Source organism: Megalopta genalis, chromosome 17 (assembly GCF_051020955.1).
Source record: "Megalopta genalis isolate 19385.01 chromosome 17, iyMegGena1_principal, whole genome shotgun sequence".
NCBI lineage: Eukaryota > Metazoa > Arthropoda > Insecta > Hymenoptera > Halictidae > Megalopta > Megalopta genalis.
Window position 1 is genome coordinate 2,566,460 of NC_135029.1, and position 7,139 is coordinate 2,573,598.

The window sequence follows — 7,139 nt, forward strand, 5'->3', positions numbered from 1 at the left end:
ATATATATATATATATATATAAGGTTATCAAACTTTGAGATTAATTTTGATTGCGATCTATTGAATAAGTCAAACTTTGTTAGGATCTATGAGGTGTAAAAGGAATCAAACTTTGTTAGGATCTACGAGCTGTAAAAACTAATATAACTAATATATATATATATATATATATATATATATATATATATATATATATATATATATATTAGTTATATTAGTTATATTAAGGTTATATATTATATTATATTATATATATATATATATATATATATATATATATATATATATATATATATATATATATATATATATATATATTATAATATAATATATAATATATAATATATAACCTTAATATAACTTTAACATTGAATCTCAGTCGTATATGACGGTTAATAATCCACAACAGTGATGTCACAATATTTGGAAATTGTTCTACTGTCAAGGTTATTTAGTTTTGCATTTCGCTTACCCATTTCTGGACTCGTAATCAGTCAGATAAAATCCACAGCCTAACTATAATAAATAATAATTTGACATGTCACTTAGCATCGTCCACCTCCATACTAACAATAAATTAGTAAATGTTTAACCTACTTCCACCTCTTAATAACGACAACGACACCTTTCTCTATACCACATTTCATTATTTTTATCGAGAAAACACTGTCCATGTTTCCCAAGTTTACATATTCTATTAAACCTAAAATCCTCAATTTTATATCATTCCAGCTTGAACCAAAATGTTTCCTAATTAACATTCACCAAATTCACGTTCTCAATTAAAATTAAATTTAATAATGGCTGTTATATGTTAATAATGGCATTATTATTAATTATACCTAGATTGCGGGCCTTTATGGAAAATAGAAGGCTATGTTAACGGATAAATATGTATTTCTTCACTTAATAATGTCAATATATAAAAAAATAATGTCACTATATAAGAAAATAATATGTCCACACTATATAAAAAATAATATTCTAATATTCTTCAATTTTTTCGAATCTGCAGCTTTATATTTCACCTATTAAATTTTTTCTGTAAATAATTAAAACAATAATTTGAACGTTTCATAGTATCGATTAATTCAGTATTTTGTATTTCTATAACATTCACCCTTCTCTAATACTTTCTTAGGGCTTACCTCATAATAATTGATTCATCTAGCTATTCTGGATCATGGTTGCTTGATAGACTTAGCATCTGGTCTCTATGGTGGAGTGCTAGGGTGTGGAGTATATTGTATAATATCTATTCTTTTACGATCCCTGTTGCATACTTCAGATTCGTATCCCGTCGGTAGTAAAATCGAAGTAACAGGTCTTATACTTCTGCATCCTCTTTTACCAATCACAGTATAACAACGAGTTAGTCTCGTGATGAAGATTTCATACAAAATCTACTAAATGAAATGAAAGTAAATTGAGACATACAAAGAACAAAAATCATCTTGTTCGATTAGGGATATTGTTAAAAAATGTGGTAATGGATGTAAATGAATACATACGAGGAACAAATATTGTCTCATTCGATAAAAAAGATTATTAAACATTTCATTAAGATTTCATACAAAATCTACTAAATGAAATGAAAGTAAATTGAGACATACAAAGAACAAAAATCATCTCGTTCGATTAGGGATATTGTTAAAAAATGTGGGAATGGGTGTAAATGAATACATGCGAGGAACAAATATTGTCTCATTCGATAAAAAAGATTATTAAACATTTCATTAAGATTTCATACAAAATCTACTAAATGAAATGAAAGTAAATTGAGACATACAACAAACAAAAATCATCTCGTTCGATTAGGGATATTGTTAAAAAATGTGGGAATGAATGTAAATGAATACATACGAGGAACAAATATTGTCTCATTCGATAAAAAAAAAATATTAAACATCTAAGAATGAAAGTAAATTGAGACATACAAGAAACAAAAATTATCTCGTTCTACTAGGATAATTATTAAGAACGAACTAGTGCTAATATTTTTAATGACTAAATACTCGCGTTTGTCAAACATTCCATCGATACATGCTAGGTTATAAACACCAGATTTATATTTCTATCCCAGTATTTAATACCTTTTACGCATAATTGCATCCACTGGACTACGAGTGTTAGATGCAGTGCTCCAATTTCAGAATATAGCTTTTCCTAGACAAGATTACTTTCCTACAACTCAATCATGAAAATCTTCGACGTTCTTATCGCAAATAACAGTGCTTTTATTTGCAACAATTTTTGTATCCTATTGTACTTCACATTTACGTTCACCAAAAAAATCTACTGTATTCCTGTAAAATTATCCACTGTTATACAGTTTCAATATTAATTCTCTTTCACATTTGTACAGCTTCGAATTATTCGTATCCATAATTTTTACATTCCGATAATGACGCGCGATAATTGTTGTATTTGTTAATCGTAACACTTGTGGATTTTCATTGTAAACACACCGTTTATCGCTATGCTCCGATTACTCTTGCGATCCACCGATGATGTGTGCCTGCATTAAGTACACTGCGAACGCTATTATAATCTTGGAACTTCTCCCTTGTAAATAACATATCGTGTTAAACATTTTGCGTATAACGTAAACAGTTCATGCAATTAAGCCGGAAACGTGAAAAAACGTCCGAATATTTTTACGAGCCACTTTACATTTCAGCATATGCTAGAACAAACAAATGTTATAACGAATGTGGTTGTAGAACCAATTACGCTCATTTTACCTAGGCTCACTCTACCTGCACCACTGGTAAGCGCATAGAGAGGTAATATCCTTGTATAAAATTCAACTTGACCTAGAGCTTTTTCGTGGCAGCGATTTCCGAAAAAGTTTCCGCCGGCAATTTTGCTTTTTTTCATTAATTCCGCGAGTTTCCCCGTTCCATTAACGTTAGCGATGATTTTTTCGTCGTTCCAGCGGGACAAATTATTCGTAAATACGAAACCGGCATCACAGTCGAAAGTCCTCTTACGCTCTCTAATTAAATATACTCGGGCAATCAAACAGAAACGCGAGCTGACTAATAGTTTTTTTTTAAGTTACGATGTTTAATTATATCAAGCTACGTGGGATCTTGGGAATTTGTTACTCGGTCAAAGTATTCTTTGCACATAGGATGATAAAAAATTCGTGAGATCAGCTGAAATTAATATTAACGAAGAGAATGTCTGTTCGCCCCGTGTACTATATGAATCACGGAACGCATTATAATAAGAAGAAGACAACTTAATCGATAACGTAAACGAATTATGTCGGATAGTAGAAAGCATTTGTGTGAAATACTTAGAACACGACCAGGAACTTTTCCGAGGAATACCGCTGAGATACGAAGCTGTCAAACATGTGCGGACGTGAGAGAATGGCAAGAAATGGTAAGATAATCCATTGTTTTCACGTTGCAAGATAGCGTAAATATCTAGGAAGCCACGGATTGGGAGCGAAACAACAAATTGCTTACAGCTGTGAATATATCAATGTTGTATTCGATATAATAACGTCTGCCAGTACTTAATAAATACCTTTCTTCATTCGATCATATTTTTCAGTGAATTTTCAATCCATGTCACAAGTGTTCGCTAACACCTAGTACAATTCATTTCCTGGAAAGATTTGAACAAAAAGAATTTATGATATCAAATTTCATAATTCACGGGGAGTTCGTAACAGTGCAATCATAGAATGTTTAAAAAATATTTCTCCGCATGATCATCGCTGTACACTATTTAACCCCTTAATGCACAATTTAAAAAAAAAAACCGACCAAAAAAAATCAATTTTTTTTATCTAAGAAAATACATATTTGGACCTTAATTTCAATAAATATGTAAAAAAAATGCAAAAATGACTAAAACTTCAATAAAAATAGTGGATAAATAATTATAGCGAATATTGAATCGCATTGCAGATCGAATTTTGTACCCATCGTACTGTTTTTCAATTACCAGTTACTATTTTGAAGGGGAAGGAGGAGACGAAAAAAAAAACTGAAAAATATTTAATTTTACCTAAATTTGTAATAATATAATAATAATATTTATTAGCTGAAAAATATATAATAAACTAAAACTATTCAAAATTTTCTTTTGAAAATTTTCAACATTCCCAACATTCCTTATTTCAACATTAGAAAACATACCTTTTATACACTAAAAATCCAATTTACTCTCTATAAAAATACACCATAAAACAAAAACGTTTTTATATGTTGACACTAATAATATTTGTAAAAAATAAAAAACAATTGTCTTTGAAGAAATTCACTTTGATAACGTCTACTTTACTTCACGACTTGCTCACGAATAATACACTAAATGTTCATAAGTGCCATCCTAAAAGTGCATATTTTATTCCTGAATAAGCAAAAAATAGAAAGAGATCGGAGATAACTGGAGAGTAATAAATAAATTAGTCATAACAAAACTCACAAAAGTGCCAATGCTAATTAGATACGCAATAATGGATATAGATAGATAGAAACAATTACCAGGTCAGAGATGCTTATAAGTGTCACCCTAAAAGGCCATATTTTATAATCCCAAATAAACAAACTTTACAGCTTACAATACAGAATTACACGATGAATATCAATAAATTGAATGTTTTCCTTGGTTTTTATTAAGTTATTTTTACTGCCCGGATATATTCGAATCTGAACATTTTAGCGACATAAGTTGCGACGCCGACCGTATATATACGGGTCTGCACATTTTGGCCGGTTTTGCACGGTTTTACACTCGAATGATTCTCGCTATATATCCGATGGTCCTTAACCAAAGCAAAAAAGAAACACCAAACCGCTACGAGATCTATTCAAAAGCCCCTAGTTTCCTTAAAGACCATCATCTCGTCGGAGTAAAAGTGACAACGCGGGAATCTAGGCACAACTTAAATTTTGGAAAACAATGATCGTAATCACTTACTAAATTGCTCGCGTTTACGTGTATAAACAGAAATCTGTGGTTAAACTTGTGCTTCCGCGTTATTCATCCTCGGCGTATTTACATTCCAGATCGCACTTGAGCATCAAATTCGACCCGAGAACATCGTTTCGCAAAATGCCAACAACGCGATGCTCCTGCGGGCAGTGTCGCGTTGCCAAAGAACCGCGAGTTTGCTTAGAAATTTTACGAATGAAAATTATTCATAGCGACAGGCTTCGCCTCTTTGATCGCGTTGGGGCGAACGTTCCGTAATATGATTAAACACCAGGTAAACGAAGGAACGAGAGATCCGGCGAAGCACAGGGTAAAAGGTTCGAAGGAAAGGACGCGTATTAATTTTCGGAGTGCTCTGTGACGCGCGCAAGGGACGCGAGTCCGCAGCGACGCGACGTCCGCGGACGTCGTCGCCGTCGTCGTCGTCGTCGGTGAACACGTGTATTTACTATTTATGACAAGAAGCACACCAGACGTACGAACGAGAATAAACCAACCGTTATTGCAACTTCGTGCCAAACGCCGTGGCGACTCTGACACGCCGCCGGCATTCGTAATCGTGGTGGACAACGGTTCGTATTCACGACATTTCTTAACCGCCGGCTGACAGACGGTAAGTGTCCGTGCAGTTCGAGACAGTGATAGAATGCGTTAAGAGCCAATCAGAGTCCTCGATCGTTGACACTCGACGCGGCGGCGATCCACCGGATTTGATGACGCGTCCACAAAAAGAAAATCCCTCTCGATCAGCGTCCGTGAGGATCTCGAGGGGACGAAAGCCAAGGAGGAGAGCCCCAATCGGTGATATAAAACGATCGCTGAACTCACCAAAGACAGTAGGACTGGATCGGTGCGGTGCGTGCTCGATCGAAATATCAACAATGATCTCTCGGCCGAGGGTGGTTGAGACACAGACAAAATCCCCAATGGTCCAGCGAGAGAGTAAATAACTCCTTGGTAAAACCTACGCGACAGGAAGCGCTGGTCTTGGCGAACTGAACGAACGTTAACACAGAACGAACGTAACACTAAAACACCACCGAATCCACTGTCCCGTTTCTAGGACGTCTCACGTTATTACGATTTCCGTCGTGACACCGCGTGGGTGCGATCCGCGGGGCTCGCGGCGTCGCGCGGTTCGCGGTGCAATTCACGGTGTAATTCGCGGCGCAACTCGTGGCGCGGCACGGTGCAATTCGCGGACTGGCACAAAAGAAAAAAAAGAAACGAGGTTCGTCGCGGCACGTAAAAGCCTCGGGTGGCCGTCGCGTGATGCTACACACACAGAACGAAACGGAACAACACGCGCGCTGTTCGAGACGCAACTGCCGCTACTACCGGCTCTATTTCCCGCTGTACCCCACCACGTCGCCGCGATCATCCCCACCATCGGCGTTGCACAGTGAACCGTGCTCCCCACCTTGTCGTCCTTTGCCGACCATTCTTCGGTCCCTTCTTCAGCCTTCGACGATTTTTCGATACCTACGGCACGGCACACGCAATACGGCAATACACCACGCGTTTCAATCAAATGCCTTCGACCGTTTGTTCGTACACAAATACGGCCACAACCTGCAACTCCTTAATCGCGAGCCTTTCATTAGCGAACTACTACACCCAGCGACAATACGGGCAGATCTCTCGGTAAAAATATTTATTTCAACTAAGAAATACAAATATTCGCGAATATATTTGTCAACTATGTTACATATGCTCCATATGATATAGTGATTCGTTCCTTTATTAAATGAAATACGAGTTGAAATACTTCATCGAATTTACGAACACATGTATATAATAAGTATCTCTTTACAATGTGCGAGTCTGAAACACTTGATCGATGTAAATATTTTCTTTATCGTTTCACAGATATGTACATTGTTAAAAGATGTGTATGTTGTCAAGAAAAATCTTATTTTTCAAGATAATATGTGTTTGTACTGTTTCTGTAGATTTATTTTCTCTCGTAAATGCTAATCGTAAGAAACAGAATTTCGAATAATTAATAGAAATTTGGAAATACGAAATATTATTAAGTTGTGTAATAAGTCAGTTCGCGGACTTTCAGTATATCTAAGAAAAGACAAGAAAAATTACACGAATTCGAAGCGATAGTTCAGATGAATTTTTAGATATGTTCTCGTGGGGCTATTTCTATGCAACTTAGTTTAAATGAAAGCTGG

General features: G+C 35.4%; 1 protein-coding gene across 5 annotated transcripts in view; it reads right to left on the bottom strand.

Moving 5' to 3' along the window:
• LOC117222855 (semaphorin-1A) overlaps window positions 1-6,293 on the bottom strand; it is an 870,584-nt gene extending 864,291 nt beyond the window's left edge. For all 5 annotated transcript variants that reach the window (XM_076527085.1, XM_076527084.1, XM_033474843.2 and 2 more), the window contains exon 1: window positions 5,785-6,293. The gene's annotated coding sequence lies outside the window, so the exon portion shown is untranslated. The remainder of the gene's footprint in view (window positions 1-5,784) is intronic.
• Window positions 6,294-7,139: the final 846 nt, after the last annotated feature.